This window comes from Panthera tigris, chromosome A1 (genome assembly GCF_018350195.1).
Source record: "Panthera tigris isolate Pti1 chromosome A1, P.tigris_Pti1_mat1.1, whole genome shotgun sequence".
NCBI lineage: Eukaryota > Metazoa > Chordata > Mammalia > Carnivora > Felidae > Panthera > Panthera tigris.
The window spans coordinates 197,234,051-197,249,312 of NC_056660.1; the positions used below are offsets into that span (position 1 = coordinate 197,234,051).

The 15,262-nt window shown below is 43.0% G+C and overlaps 1 protein-coding gene across 3 annotated transcripts in view; it reads left to right on the forward strand.

The window, feature by feature from the left end:
• Positions 1-15,262, forward strand: part of ESM1 (endothelial cell specific molecule 1) — a 47,554-nt gene that overhangs the window by 14,776 nt on the left and 17,516 nt on the right. The gene's annotated exons all lie outside the window — the stretch shown is intronic.

A 15,262-nucleotide genomic window follows, 5' to 3' on the forward strand; every position in this document is an offset into this window, starting at 1 on the left:
CAAGAGAGTCCTACCAAACTGTTGTTTTTTAGCATAAGACAGTGGGAAAAATAATAAACAATTTTATAATTGTATATTATACCTTATACTTCAAAAATATAAGTGAAGTGTCTTAAATTATTTCCAAAGTTCTCTTTACATGATCACTGATATCTTTTCAGTTCTTATGTCTGTGAGGAAGGCAGGTCAATTATACTCACATTACAACTGAAGAAACAGGCTCAGGGATGTTAAGTAATTGATCTAAGGTCACACAGCATGCAACTGGGACCAAATCATTTGCCTGACCTGAAATACCTTGTTTGTTAACAAATACATTGCCAGAGCACAGCCTTTGAAAAAGGTCCTGTTTTCACTTCACAAGGGTGCAGCACTGGTGAAGGTCTTCTGAGTGTGAAATCAGCAGAATTAACAAAACCAGTTCAGAGCAGCGATTTCCTGTTGCAGAGTCCCACGGGTGAGACAAGGAGAAGCCAGATCAAGAAAAGCCACGTAATAAACCAAACTTGTTAATTCCAGCCAAATGTCCCTATGAATTTTCGAGTCGTCTTTATCACTGCTGATGTGCCTTAGATCCCTCACAAGCCATTTTTCCAAACTGTAAAGTGGACCTGATGATGCCAGCCCCCTACTGTGTCCCAGTGATGCTGGGAACATAAAGAAAATAATGTGTGACACCCGGAAGTGGTTTGAACTCTGAGGAGGAAAAGAACTGTGTAAAAGACAGAACTTCATTTCTGGAGGGGTCAGGGGCATGGTGAAAAACATCTGTGGGCTGATTGTTTCTGTGGAGTGAGGACTCACATCCACATAGGTCTTTGCAAATGACAGGGCATTTTCAACTGAATTTCCAGGGAAGTGGCCGTCAGTCTTGTTTTGTGGATAAAGACTTGCTGGAGATGACCGAGTGAGCAGGTGGCTGCGTCAGTTCTTAAACCCTTATGTGCCGGTCCCAGGCTCCACATTGCTTTCAACCTGATCACATGCCTGCCCTGCTTTGAGAAGTCTCTGGGGTTCAGGAGTGCTAAGCGGCAAGCTGGCTGTGCAGAGGGAGAAAGGATTTAGCCATATACCTTGCAATTTGACATGGGTGAGATTTAGTTCAGTCTGGAGGACCAGTCTCCTAACTCTTTCTTGTAGCTGACCTGGAAACTTCTGAGAATCAATTTGGTTCATAGTAATGAGTTATTCACTTTTGGCTTTTGGACCAAGGCACCGGTTAATAGTATCATTTGTTATTATATTCAGGATCCTGGATTTGAGAACAGTGAGCTGTGTAACATGATGAGCTCGGCGATCCAATTCATTTCTGGGTGTTGGTTTTGTTCTGTTGAGTCTGCTGTGGGGAGAGCCGTGTTTGCTTTGGATGGCTTTTGCAGCAGCTGTGCTGGGCTGAGAGAGCGTGAGGTGATGCTCAGCGCGGGACTGGCTTCGCGAATTAAGGAACGTGTGGCCTGCTTTTGCTACATGGTGTTCAGTGGTCCTCATTGGTTGCTCTTGGAGGTGCTGTTTTTTGAGCACAGAGTTTTTGTTTTCTTTCATCCATCCTCTCTCTTTTGATCCTCCAATATTTTGGGATGTTATGCCCGAAGTTCTGAAACCTCCCACAAAAGACCACCAGAGTCGTAAGTCAAAGTCAAGCGGCAAGGGTCGTTTATTGCAGGTTCGAACCTGGACCTCTGCGCACTCGTTGCCAGTGACGCTGAGAGGCAAGGCCGACCGATCGGGACCAACACTCTTGTCAAGAGTGTGGCCGACCGATCGGGGCCAACACTCTTGTCAAGAGTGTGGCCCTGAACAGCCGGGGTACAGAGTTTTTAAAGCCGATCACATTGTTTTATCGTTATCTGGGAACAGAACAGAGAAACAGTTCCCAGATGAGTTAGAAACAGTTGCCAGATGAGTCAGAAACAGTTATCAAATGAAGTGATTATTTTAGACTTTCTGCCGCTAAGTTGCAACCAGTGGATCTCTTTGACCTTGTCTCTGACGCTCTTTTTTGAGGTTTTGTTTCCTTCATTGGTAAAGCCTGATTCACAAGAGTATGAAGTATGATTTACAAGAGTAAAAGCAAGGTTGTTATCTTTTGACCTTCAGTGTCAGAACAAAGTTATCTTGCAAGCTAAGCGTTAGCCCTATAGTACAATTTAACCCTTACAGGGAGACCCTTATAGAACAGCTGTCTGTCCAGAGACCGTGGGTGGTTGGTTCTCTCAATTCTCTCAATGGGGCTGTTTTTCCTTTACCAGCCTAAACACATGCTTCGTCACTTTCATTAGCCACGCCCTCTAAAGCCACGCCACTCAAAACGTGGCCCCAGAACTGTCTCAGTCTGTGACCTGTTCGTTACATATCTTGGGTAAACTGAGGACAGAAATTGAGAGTCAGTTTAGAAGCTCTTTATGGCCATTTACCGGGGCTCCATACTGCTTAATTTTAGTTAATGAAATGCTCTTTCATATCTGTTCCATCTAATCATGAAACAGGGCATATTTTTTTATGCCTATTATAAAATTTAATGTTTCTATTCACTTGTGTTACACTGAATAGAAGTATCAGTCCACAATGGACTAAAACTGAAACCAAACAAATTAACAAACAAAAAGCCAAAAGAAAACAAAAACCCAGAACACACCTAGTCTTTCTTCCCTGAAGGTAGTTTGACCGCTGCTCTGTAGACATAGCTACAAAGCAGATCTGTTTCAAGCTTTTTCTGTCTCTTCCCTCTTAGCCTCCTTTGAAAAAATTTCCCAACACCAAGGCTTCCGAGACTCCCCTGGCTGTCCCATCCTTCTCAGCCCCAGGCATGTGAGATTAGGATTAGGCAGAATTCCCCTGGGTCCTTCCTTTATGGCTTGCCACCCTACTAGCCTTGACTTCTGTTCAGTAATGGTTTAGCTCATTTGAGAAATGAATCTGCCAACAATTATGATGAAATTATGGCAGTTTTTAAAAAAATTTTTTTTAATGTTTATTTATTTTTTGAGAGAGAGACAGAGACAGAATGTGAGCAAGGGAGGGGCAGAGATAGAAAGAGAGAGAGAGAGAGAGAGAGAGAGAGAGAGACGCAGAATCTGAAGCAGGCTCCAGGCTCTTGAGCTGTCAGCACAGAGCCCGATGTGGAGCTTGAACCCACAAGCTGTGAGATCATGACCCGAGCCGAAGTCAGATGCTTAACTGACTGAGCCACCCAGGCACCCCGAAACTATGGCAGTTTTGAAAATTGGATGGGAACGGCCATTGGGGTGCTGTATGATGACATCATGTCCAAAGGTCCCAAGGCAATATATACGCAGCATCAGATTTCAGCCATCCCTGCCAGAGATTTCTTAAAATAAATGAGCTTGAGAAGAATCAGTAAGGAAAGCAAAGTACCCCTTGACTCAGACCTGGGCTGGGGCTTTGGCCTGAACCTCAAGGGCAGAGGTTTTTCAGTGGTCTCAGTAGTCAACTGTTTCTCTTTGACAGAGAAACTGGGTGACCTGGGTTGCAGCACGTGCAGCACTGGTTTTTCCTAAGCTACTTAAAACCTTCAGAGACCTCCCCTTGGTGGAGCGGTGGTGGGGTGGGAGAGTGGGATGGTAGGAAATTTATCATGCCTTCCTCCATCTTAACTTTTCATCAAAACATATTTTGCCTCTGAATCACCTTCCTTTCTTAAACATGAATATATTTCCTACCCACCACTGCTGAGTTAAGTAACACAGTAGGCCTTTCACCTCCTCCTCCCTTAATTCCAAGTCAGCTATGGAACAACGAACAACGGCAGGGGATGAGAAGGGCAGTGGGTAAATACAAGATCTTGGCATAAAGAGCAACCACAGGAAACCACTTGACAATGGCAGAGGGGGCTCCTAGTGCTCCTGGAGCTGGCTGCCTGGTCAGACACTGTCTTTACTTTCTTTATGTTTTCTTTTTTTATCTTCTTTTCTCTTTCTTTCTTTCTTTCTTTTTTTGAGAGAGAGACAGAGACAGTGTGAGTGGGGAGTGGGGGAGGGGCAGAGAGAGAGACAGAGACAGAGACAGAGAGAGAAAATCCCAAGCAGGCTCCATGCTGCCAGGGCAGAGCCTGATGCAGGGCTTGAACTCACGAAACATCGAGATCATGATCTGAGCCAAAACCGAGAGTTGGCTGCTTAACTGACTGAACCACCCAGCCTCCCTGACACTGTCCTTACTTATCTCAGCTGGGTCTCCAGGCCACAAGCCGCCCTTCTGTGACATCTCTTTTTCTTTTCTTCTTCAGGGTGGCTTTTGAGGTTCATTTTCACTGAGCTGAAATGTTATGGGAGACATGAAGAAAGTTCCACATGGGGTGGTCCCTGTGATGTCCTGGACCTGATGCAGATCCAGAAAATCTTGCACTCACACTGTCTGCAATCTTTGTCCTAAAAGATTTACACATGTGAAAATCCTTTCACCAGGGATGACTGCCAAAGGAAGGTTTGTAGCCCTGACCTCTCTTCCCGGCGCCAGGCCTGTGGGGACACTGCCCTTGCACAGAGGAATTGAGGACTTTTGAGCCTGGTGGGGTTTTAGGGAAAAAACTTGGGTCGGTATGTAGGTCAAGTCAAGGAAAGAGCCAGGTGATAAAAACCAGAAGAAAGGTGGAAGCAGGAAGGGAAGGGAAGGAAATAAACATAGTAGGGAAAGATGGAAACAATCATCTGAGGACAGAAGAACACGTCCATTTATATTTGAACATCTCAGATACTGTGGTGTGTCCCAAGCCAAATATATCATCCTTCTACAACTGAAACAGATCTTTAAAAAGGACTTGTGTTATTTTCAAAGCAAGTCAGTTGTTGGAACGAATCACAAGGGTTTCATAAAACAAATAAAGTCACAACAGACAAAATGGTAGGTATTTCAAAGGGGATGATCAGAAACAATGCTTTGGCCTAGCTGGAACTCAGAAAAATCAATTGTTTCGTTTAGATGAGGTCAAGTAGAAATTGTCACATACGCTAGTTCTAAGTATGATAGCAATACTCTTACCAAAGGTTGATGGCTGACCAAACAACACTCATGCACACACACACATGCTCTTGACCTTCTCCATCTCCTGCCCCAACTGTCACTGAATCCCTATCCTATTCTTTCTCACAAACAAATTCCGGGTGGATCAAAGACTGTCTATGAAAAAATGAAATAGTTATAAACCTAAGTGAAATGCAGATTTAAAATACCATTTGAGAGAGGAACGTACAAAGGACCATCAATGTTAGAGCGTAAAAAGTTTTATGACTTACGTAAGGGAAACGATAGGTAACATCCAAAGACATTCCAAAATATTTGTCATTTGTATCGAAAAACATCCCCCCCGATAATATCTTTAGTATATGAAGTTGTCTTACAGATCAATCAAAAAAGATAAGAGTAGCAATAAGTGGGTTCAATTGGTGAGCAAATCAATATAAATACAAAGAGCGCCTGGGTGGTGGCTCAATCAATTAAGCATCTGACTCTTGATTTCAACTCAGGTCATGATCTCACAGTTTGTAAGTTGGAGCCTCATGTCGGACTCTGTGATGCCAGCATGGAGCCTGCTTGGGATTCTCTCTCTCCTTCTCTCTCTCTCTCTCTCAAAAATAAATAAACATTAACAAATTAAATAAATAAATATATATATACACAAATAAAATAATACTTTAGTTAGGTGTCTTCAATAGGGACCTATAAATAATATTTTAAGTAATTATTTAAAATCTTGGTGATTGTAGGATAAAAAATAAAGCGCATTGCACAGTTTTTGAAAGCTTAGTAAGTATAAGTTTGATATGCTAACAGCATAACAACAATAGCAAGTACTGATGAAAAGACCACTGGGCTAAGAAGAGAGAAGTCAACAAAGGCAGAATCTACTAAATTCTCAAGGTTGACAGGTCAGTTGATGGATTTTTAGCAATGGTGTAATTGTGATATTTCTTTTAGATCTTGAACTGTAAATCGTCTTTCCTTCTACTGATTCCTTAGTTCACCTCTTCTTCTCTCCAAAGTCCAAAATACATTCTGTTCTCACCAGAATTTTGAATCACCGACCTTCTTGCAACGTGGCCATGTCCACTAGCTCTCTTCTACACACGCCTGACCTCTTTTCAGTCTAAACAAGACAGTCATGCTAACAAGGCCCATATATCAACTCCAGGTTTCTCTACTCTCTTAACTTTCTACTATGGAAGTGCCCAACTCCACGGCCCCCTTACCGTTTGCTTTCTCAGATGCTAGCTTAAAGAGTGCTGATGCAGAAATCGCGGTCCCGGAGTGGGCTACCCCACCAACTTAAGAGCAGGGTGTTCACTGCACTCTAGAAAGTCTTTCCCTCATCTCTTATCCATTCTCTAGGTCACAGGCCACAGGCCACAATACCCTTTCCATACCTTCTTCATCTTCCCCAGGACCCCGCTTCCCACTTTACTAGATTCCATTGTGCTACCTTGTGCTTCAGAAGAAGTTGAAGGAGAATCTGTCTCTTTAACTGATTCTCTTTTCTTCCTGGTCAAGTGGGAATACCTCTGTAGAGGGACACCTCTATTCTTTACCCCATCTCCTGGGGACTTTATCTTTTAATTATTCTTCATATAGCAACTTGAATTTCTACTTGTTCACTAGCTCATTCCTTCAATATTCAACCGTCCATCCACCACCCATCCATCCCTACATTAATTTTGTTTATGAGCTTACACAGACCTATCTATTCATGAAAGGTATTCACTTGAACATGTTTGCTCCTCAGTTAATTATTCCTTTTCTTTCCTTCTTTCTTTCCAAATCAATTTCTTACTGTCTCTTGTCATCCTGACAAATTGGTTTTATTTCTCACTTCACTAGTGAAACATATTTTCAGTGACTCTTGTTGGCTTTTCTCAGTCCTCATTCTTTTTGATTTCTTTGCATCCTTTTACTCTGCTGACCAGCTTTTCCTTGAAGCATCCTCTATCCCTGACTCCTGATACCCTGTCTTTGTATTCTTCACCGCTTTGATCACTATGCGTCTCTTTACTGCCACTTCCTCTTCCTGTTCTACAAATTCTTTCTCGAAGTCTCTCTACTCTCTTCAGCCCAGCCTTTTCCAGAGTGTGTACCCAGAGCACTAGCCATAGGTGTGATGATGCAGTTGTCCTGAAGCAAAAAGCATTCTGTTGTCCAAGCAGCTTCAGCAACAAATAGGCAATTCAACAAAGTTAAGTGTAGTTCTGGTCTTTAGGACTTCTTTTAGCCTTTAAATGGTAATGTGCATTGTTCAAACCCAGGGCGATATGTAGAACTAGAGAATGTTCAGTTTCTCAAACTTACTTTGCCACAGAACATTTCTTTTTACAGAATGTCTCAGGACACCTGAATTCCATAGAACTCATGATGGAAAAGAGTGCACGTCTTCAGTCTTCCTTGACCTTGACCTCTCTTTATAATATTGCTTCAACAGCTTTTTCTTCTATGGCTCTCCTGTAGCCTCTCCTGCTCTCTTCCACATGCTGCGTTTCCTGATCATTCCAAGTGGAAGTGTTTTTCCCTCTTCCAAAAGCAAGAGGAAGGCTTAGACTTAATATTTCACATCTGGCTTGATATTATTATATTTATCATATCCAGCATATTCATCTGAGATCGTTAGCTTCTTGAGAACTGTGTCTATGCCCTTGGTACCAGCGAGAAAGGATTTCAGTTGCCAAGTAGCAAAAATCTCATCCTAGAGGGACTTAAACAACAAGGAAATTCACTTTCTCATATAACAAGAAGCTCAGGGGTAGGACAGTGCCAAGGTTGATTAATTCAGGAGTTCAATGTTACTATCAAGACTCAAGTGTGCATCCTCAGTCCTTGTGTTCACTAACCCCATGACCCCAGGCGTCCCTTTTGGGTACAAGGTTAAAGGGAAGATTAAAGTACACAGCATTTCCTGCAGGTGTGTTTTAGGATGCCATGCCTTTCCCGGAAGCACGCAGGCACATCTCCCTCCCACAAATTAGGGGTTCTGTTGGCAAGGTGGGAGTGGGCAGAAGGGAATTTATATCTCAGTGTCTTGCTCCACTCCCCACAGAGAACAATGCACACTCTACAGACTTGCTAAGTGAACAAATGAACAGATGGACGGTTGTGCCAAGTAATGTGTTTAGTCAAGATTTTATAACTTGTTACCTGTTGATTACATTTCCTGACTTTTTAGGGAGAAGACTCAAAATTTATCTAAGAAGGAATATTCATAGGTGAGTAGTTATAGTTGCTAACTCCATATTTGAAATATTAAAGCTTTTGTCCTCCCTATACTCTTTATATCAGTAATATCAGGAACAAGGAATAGAATAGAGCCATTTTGAGTAAATGTCTCCAAGGGAGTTCATAGTGCTAAAATCAAAATAACATAAAATAGATTCTAAATTAAGATTTTCATTGTTCTCATCAACAAAATTACAACATTGGGAAGCTTCTTTTTCTTTTCCCTCATATTCAAGATAGCAACCATATTACACTGTAAGGGATTTGATGCCAATAGTTGAATCAGTCTGTACTTTAATTTAGTATTTCCTCCAGACATTCTTTGAACATGTGTCAACAGGAAAGAACATGTTTCAAAATCCACTTCTACTCATTTATCTCCTGATAAACAAAGTTTGAATATGTCTTTTAGTTCTTTCTATGCTTTCTGAAATTTGCCAAACTGTACACACACACACACACACACACACACACAGAACAACACCAAAAACCAAACAACTCTCAGAACTGGTGAAGGCCAAATTCTAAAGAGGGTAAAATTGACCATGGGGACCCTTCCACCTCCACTGTCAGTATCGTCATTTCTCTTAACGATCCTCATCCATAAGGATTTATAGTCAGCAAATACCTGCCAACATCTCACGGCTCAAAAATATTTTAAGGTGTTGCCTCTTTATAGCGTGTTCTCATTTTATTTAATGTTTCTTAAGTAATAATGATAAACTGTACACATTCAGAGGCAACATCTTTAATGATCGGCTGTCAGGGATGGTGGCAAGAAGGTGAAGAGTGAGGTCCCAGGAACTATGGGCTTCCGATTCAGGGACTGTAGTCACATACACAGAAAAGCCATTTCCAGGTAATACATAGCAATTATAGAGGAAACTGGGCAGTGGGATAGCATGGTATTAAAGAAGAAGGCCCTTCTCTGAGTGACACTGCCCTTGTTTTACTAATTTCCAGACACCTGCTGTAAGGACAAAGTCTCATGCAGTCAGAAGTCTTAGAAAAGTGTCCTTGTGACTCACATGACAGGATCCAGGCCAGCAGATCACAGCACCTACTGAAAGATTCAAAGACACCAACTCAACAGAAGCCTAGGATGCTTGGTGTGGGATCTAAATCATGGTGCTTAGTATTCTATAAGATGAGGAGGGTTTTAATGATTCATAGTTCAGGGAAGAATAAAAACTCTCTTAGCAGACCAGTCACCTTTCCATCCCAGACATCTAGAACAGTGTTCACTGTTTGCTCTTTAGGCTTTTATTTTGTGAAGGTGTCAGGAGAGATCCACAGAAAGAAGAGACCAGTAATGAGAAAGGTCATGTGCATCCAAATGACCAATCCTCTTGAAGAGAAGGATTACAAAAAAAAAATGGATATAAAATCTCTTGGTCAAAACCAACATACGGTATATCTATTATTTTATCTTAAAAAAAGAATTTTCTGGGGGAAAATCTCTTCATACTCAAGTTTTAAACTACTAATAATTACCACTGTCAACAACTGGCATCCAGAACTATATTTTTAACTTATTAAATACAAGATTTCGGTTCCAATGGGAAAACAAGGAATATAAGAAGTAGGAAGCCAGAATTTTGCCAAATGCATCAGAACGAAGCCAAGACTCCATAATCATTTAGCAGTGAAGGCTTAGTCTTTGCTGACATTCATTTCCTAGACAGAGAATCGAGTCCTGGACACAAAACAAGGTCAACGTGGAACATATACAGAAGGATTATCTGAATATGGACAATGCTAGTAGGAGACAAGGGGCAGTTCAGACAAGTATATGACAGGGTTTATTGTTTTCTCCAATACATTAGTAAACACAGAGTTTAAGCTTGAACACTTAGCAGTAATACTATTTAGTTGAGATACATACATATATATATATATATATATATTCATATATGTGATTTTCAAGGTAACTGCTTAGTAAACAACATAATTGGACTTAACCATTATCAACAGATCCTTTTATAGTTTAAAGTTCTGAGTTAAAGAAATGGCCTATGTGGAGTTACTTATCCACCTGAATCAGAAGTCCTAATTCTGGTGCCCATAATGTATGGTGCCTATCTTTCAGGATGTTGTTTCAACAAAACATATTTACGTCTGTTTGGACCGCAAGTGTGAAAATCACAGGATATTATTGCTGAAAGATACTGTTTCGATCAGATCCTGGCAGGAAACAGAATGTGACTCAGGTAGCTCAAATGAAGAGACTTTCATGAAGGGACTACTCACAGATGTGTGGGGAAGGCAAAGGACTTGAGCGTGCAGGGACGCAACAGCAGGGAGCCCCTGCGACTTCCGGTGGTCCATGAGATCTCAGCTGTGGAGGAAGGTGCCCAACCGGAGCTGTAAGCATGGAAGGACACAGCCCCCACCATAAAGGCAGGCCAAAGCAGGGAAGGAGTAGGGAAGAAAGCCAAAACCTTCTCTCCTCTGATCAACCCAACAGAAACTGGAAGGCAACTCAACCCAACAGAAACTGGGTGAGGTAGACCATGGAGGGCATGAAACACAGAAGAAAGAGGCAGAGACTAGATTTGGGGTGGGTGGGACAAACGGTGGAAAGCCACCTGGTACCTTAAAAATCTGTCCTTTGTGCTCAGACGGTCCATAGACAGGGCCCCAGGGGGGCAGAGTAGGTAGCAGGTATGTGACTATATGAAGCAGCTTACACGTGCTAGAGAGAAGTGTTCACTTGTTAAAGGTGAGCAGGCTGGCCTCTCCGTGGACACTTGGATGCCCCAGTGCTTAGAGCAGTTAGTCCTGGTCAGCCCATGATCATGCCAGGAGAGGGGCTGATGCTTCCCCAATCACCAATGCTTCTAAGGGAATTCTGCAGCTGGCTTGTGGCATCTCGGTCCTCAGCCAGGAAAGACCAGTCTCTCCCCAAGCACAGATGCCTGAGTTGAGGAACTGACATGTCTCGTTACTCATGTGTGCAGCCTCTGATGACACCAGGTGTGTCATCATTTGACTCTGATGACACCAGGTGAGAAGCTGGTGGTCCCAAATCACGCAGCCCAGAGTATAGATCTGTCTGGCTCTTGGTGCACTGCTCTAGGATGGGCCACAGGGAACGTGATCTCGTCTCCCCAGTGAACTCTGCTCTGTCAGATCTGGTGCATGTGTACTTCTTTGCCAGTTGCCCTTGTTTACAAGAAACCCAGGCAGGAACCGACAGGGTAGCGTGGGTGGCAGCAAGGCTCCCACAGCAGACGTGGAGAGTCCCCTTGTTCCCAGCAGTTCAGCCAAAATCTTTTTTAAACAACTGCATACCCACTCATGAGGCCAAGACGACTGTGCAAAGCTCATCTACATTGCTTTGCAAAGCGAGGTGATCCATGGGATGGACACTGAATGTCGTGACCCAGTATGTGTGACATTACTCTGGCACCTGACCTGTGGCTGGTGGGCAGTCATCATATCGGGACAAAGAATTAAACAGGAAAGCAAAATACATGTGCCCTTTGAAAACAGTTACATAAGCGTCCTCAAATAAATAAGTAACATTTATTTGTGGTGCACTGCGAGTTGCTCAATGCCATCTGCATTTATTTTTGATGGCTTGACCCACTGCTCAGTTATGTCTTTAATCTCTTCATCACAAGGAAGGGTTCGACTTCCATACATTTTGTTGTTAAGAAAAACGCTTCTTCTTATTCTGCTGAAGTCCACTTTGTCAGGGATCCAAGTGCTTAGAGCAACTAAATCTCCTGTTGACTCCTCCTCTCAACTCAATCCCTGAAAATTAGTTGGAACAGATTAGAGCGAGCCCTCTGACAGTCGTCTTTTGGTTTGAGAGGGGCAGGAGCTGGAAGGCTCATCTGTTCTTTGATCCTCTGTGACTTCTCTGATCCTGGGAGTCGGGATGACTCATCTCATGCAAAGTCTGGTTGTTCTGCTCCCCTGGAAACTTCAGACTGTGATAAATAAAGCCCGCTCCTAGCTGCCTTGACCTTCAGCCTTGCAGCTGTATTCTGCAGACCCCAGAGCCCGCTCCCCACCCTCCCCAAACCCCGGACCAATGCTGAGCTCTTTCTACATGTACAAGGCCATGCCTACAAAAATAAACCGCTTTAACACTTTGGGGCTAAACTGACTTTTTACTGTATAAATTAAGCTTCATCCACACCTGTTCCCCCCAGTAAATAAATGGCATCAGACAGGTTAGTGGGTTGCCATACAGCCTGAGCATCTGTCACTTCCTGGGGACCTTCTCTCTCCCCTCTTTTTCCATTGTGTACATCCAGTTGGGTGCTCTGAGACCAGGAATCATGGGGTCACGGAGATCCATGGCAGGAGGAGACATCTGGTAGAGCCCCAGCCCAAGGCCACCGTGTTATTAACCCATTTTGAGCGCTCACTGCTTGCCAGGAACTGGGCTCCGTGTGGCAGTTCCACCCTGTGACCCACATTCTGTGTGTTTCTGCGCCTGGGGACATCAAGGTTCACAGATTTAAATGGTGGGCTCAGTTTGTAGCGTTAGTAAGTTGTACAGTCAGGATCGGCACTCAAGTGGCCTGACTCCCAAAATGGATGTTCTTAGCCACTACTGCATATGGTGAAATAAATTTGCTGCTTCCACCCTTTACTTCCTGACAGAGGAGTGAGGAGTCACAGGGAGAAGTGGGCTTGGTGCTGGAGGGGGCGGCAGAGGCCGCAGGCACAGGGCAGAAAGGAAAGTGATCTGGTCGATGTTCCCACTAACGTGCCAGTGATGTCATGCAGGCACTGCTTCCGGCTTGTTCATTTTATAAGAGGGGGAAGTGAGAGCACGCTCCTTAAAACATGGCTCCTCGAGGCCGCGGGCAGGGCGGGAGGACGCGGGGGCAGGGGGGAGGTCCATCCCCTTCAGTATCACTTGAGGAGCTGGGGTTTGTGAGGCTGTCTCTGAAGGTTGCTAATTTCTTCTCAGAGGCTTTGCCTTTTCTTGACCCCGTTGGATGCGCAGGACCTGAGCCAAGCACTGTGAAGACCAGGGCAATAATCATAAAATGATTTCTGCTCACAGGAACTGGGTGGCCCCCTGGATGTAAAGGGCAGGGCCAGAAGTGTAGAGATGCCAAGGTGGGTGAGGGATCGGGGAGGAGATCAGCAAGGGCAGCACACAGCCCCTGGCATCTCAGCCTCGAGGGACAACGTATTTCGATGGATGGAGAAAGGAAGTTAAGCGGGTGGATGGAGGGGCCAGCCTAGGCCATATTGGTCATGGACTGCGGACCCGTTGGCCTACAACCTGGTCATTTTTGTTCCCGATGAAGAGAACATTTAGTCACGTATTAACCTATAAGTACTAATGTTGTATGTCTATTACAGGGCAAGATTTTTTAAAACTAAAAAGTTTAAAAAATATATTTACTTAAAAAATAAATAATAAAATTCAGAGGTATTAAGTGTTTCCTAACTCTGGTTTCCTTAGTAGGTGAGTAAGCAACTTAACCTGAACCACTTCTTCAGCCAGACTTTTTCCGGATCTAAGCTCAGAGCTCTGGTGTATTTAGGGCCTAAGAAGCTTTCTGGTGCATGTTTATTGCTTCCACCCACTCCTCCTCCTTTCAGGTACTACGGGTCTTTGATTGCCTGTTCATGCTAATTGCCCTGGCAGTGGGACTATATGTGGAGGAAAGCATTACTTTGCATTGCGAAGACTTGGACTCTTCTAATTGAATGTCAAGTGCTCTGATGATGTACCTTCCCCCTCGAAAGAGAAGCATGTCTTTCTGCAGGGGGTTTGTGCAGCTTTCCAACTGCAAGTGCACGATATTAAAGACTCACCATGTAGGATTGTTCAACACGGTGGGTGCCTCACCGTTCTTGTTGTTGCTGCTGTTGTGTGGGTTGTGTGTGTGTGAGTTAGCCAGTTAGGAAGAGGTTATCATGGCAAGTGTGCCACACACGTTGTCCCCTTTTCAAACAGCTTTACTAACTGGTTTCCTCGAAGGTCCCTTCAAAAGTGCCCATCAGCCAGTCCCTGGGAGGATCAGATACCCTACAATTTCTTGTTTTCAATATAGGCTCTTGTCTGGGTATGGGATGCTTGAAAGGTGATCATTTATGGCCCTATTTGAAGTTCCATAATTTTAAGTTCATGAAATGAAGGCATTAATACTGAAAAATTAGCATGGGTCAGTGCTCATCAACTTATCCATTATAATACGTGCTGATCCCTTATAAACCAGCTTTGTAGACTAGGCCACATACAGGTTAAAATTTTGATTTGCCATCCTGAGAACACTTTGAAAGTGTACAGAAAGCTGAAAGTACGTTGGATTCCTTTCATTCACGGAGACATTGTTTGGTGTTTTATTCAGTGAGTACTTCCTAGGTATATTTACAAAGGAGCCAGGCTCAGCATGTTGTTTAAAGTGGTAATATGTGCAACAGGCTCACGATCCATCGTTAGAAATGTGAGCTGGGTGTATTTGTGCACTTTGGAACTGAAAGTAGGATATTAAACTTGGGTACATGGATCTCATATGTGGGCACACATATATACAAACATGTAGATTTGTACATATGTGCACACACATATATGTATATGTATATGTATATGTATATGTATATGTATATATGTATATGTACAGCACATGTATTTCACCCTAAAATACCTCTAGTCTGATCAATGTCAGGCAGCTTGCGAGAGTTAGGTGTTCAGTTCCATCATGCAAAGTTGTAGTGGATTAAAGTTTGCTAAGCAAACTGTTGGCAGTGAGTCAACAAAAGTAAAAGCAGGTCTATTTATTTGGAAACTACTATATCTCACTGAATCTAAGACGTTATCAGTATAAGAAGGCCATTATTTTTTTGTATGTCATTAAGGGAAAAATATTCTTCCGGTGAAACTCTTAACATAATGCTTTTATATCTCGGGAATTTGTAATTTGTGCTTTACAAATAGTGTTTGTATTTATTGAAAGCACTCTTTGGGGGTTATTTGGGTATAGATTTCTATCATTTAGAACTTTTGAACATTCATAGGAAGAAAAATATAAATTCAATAAAGCGGTTAAAATATTTCTAAATGGCTCTA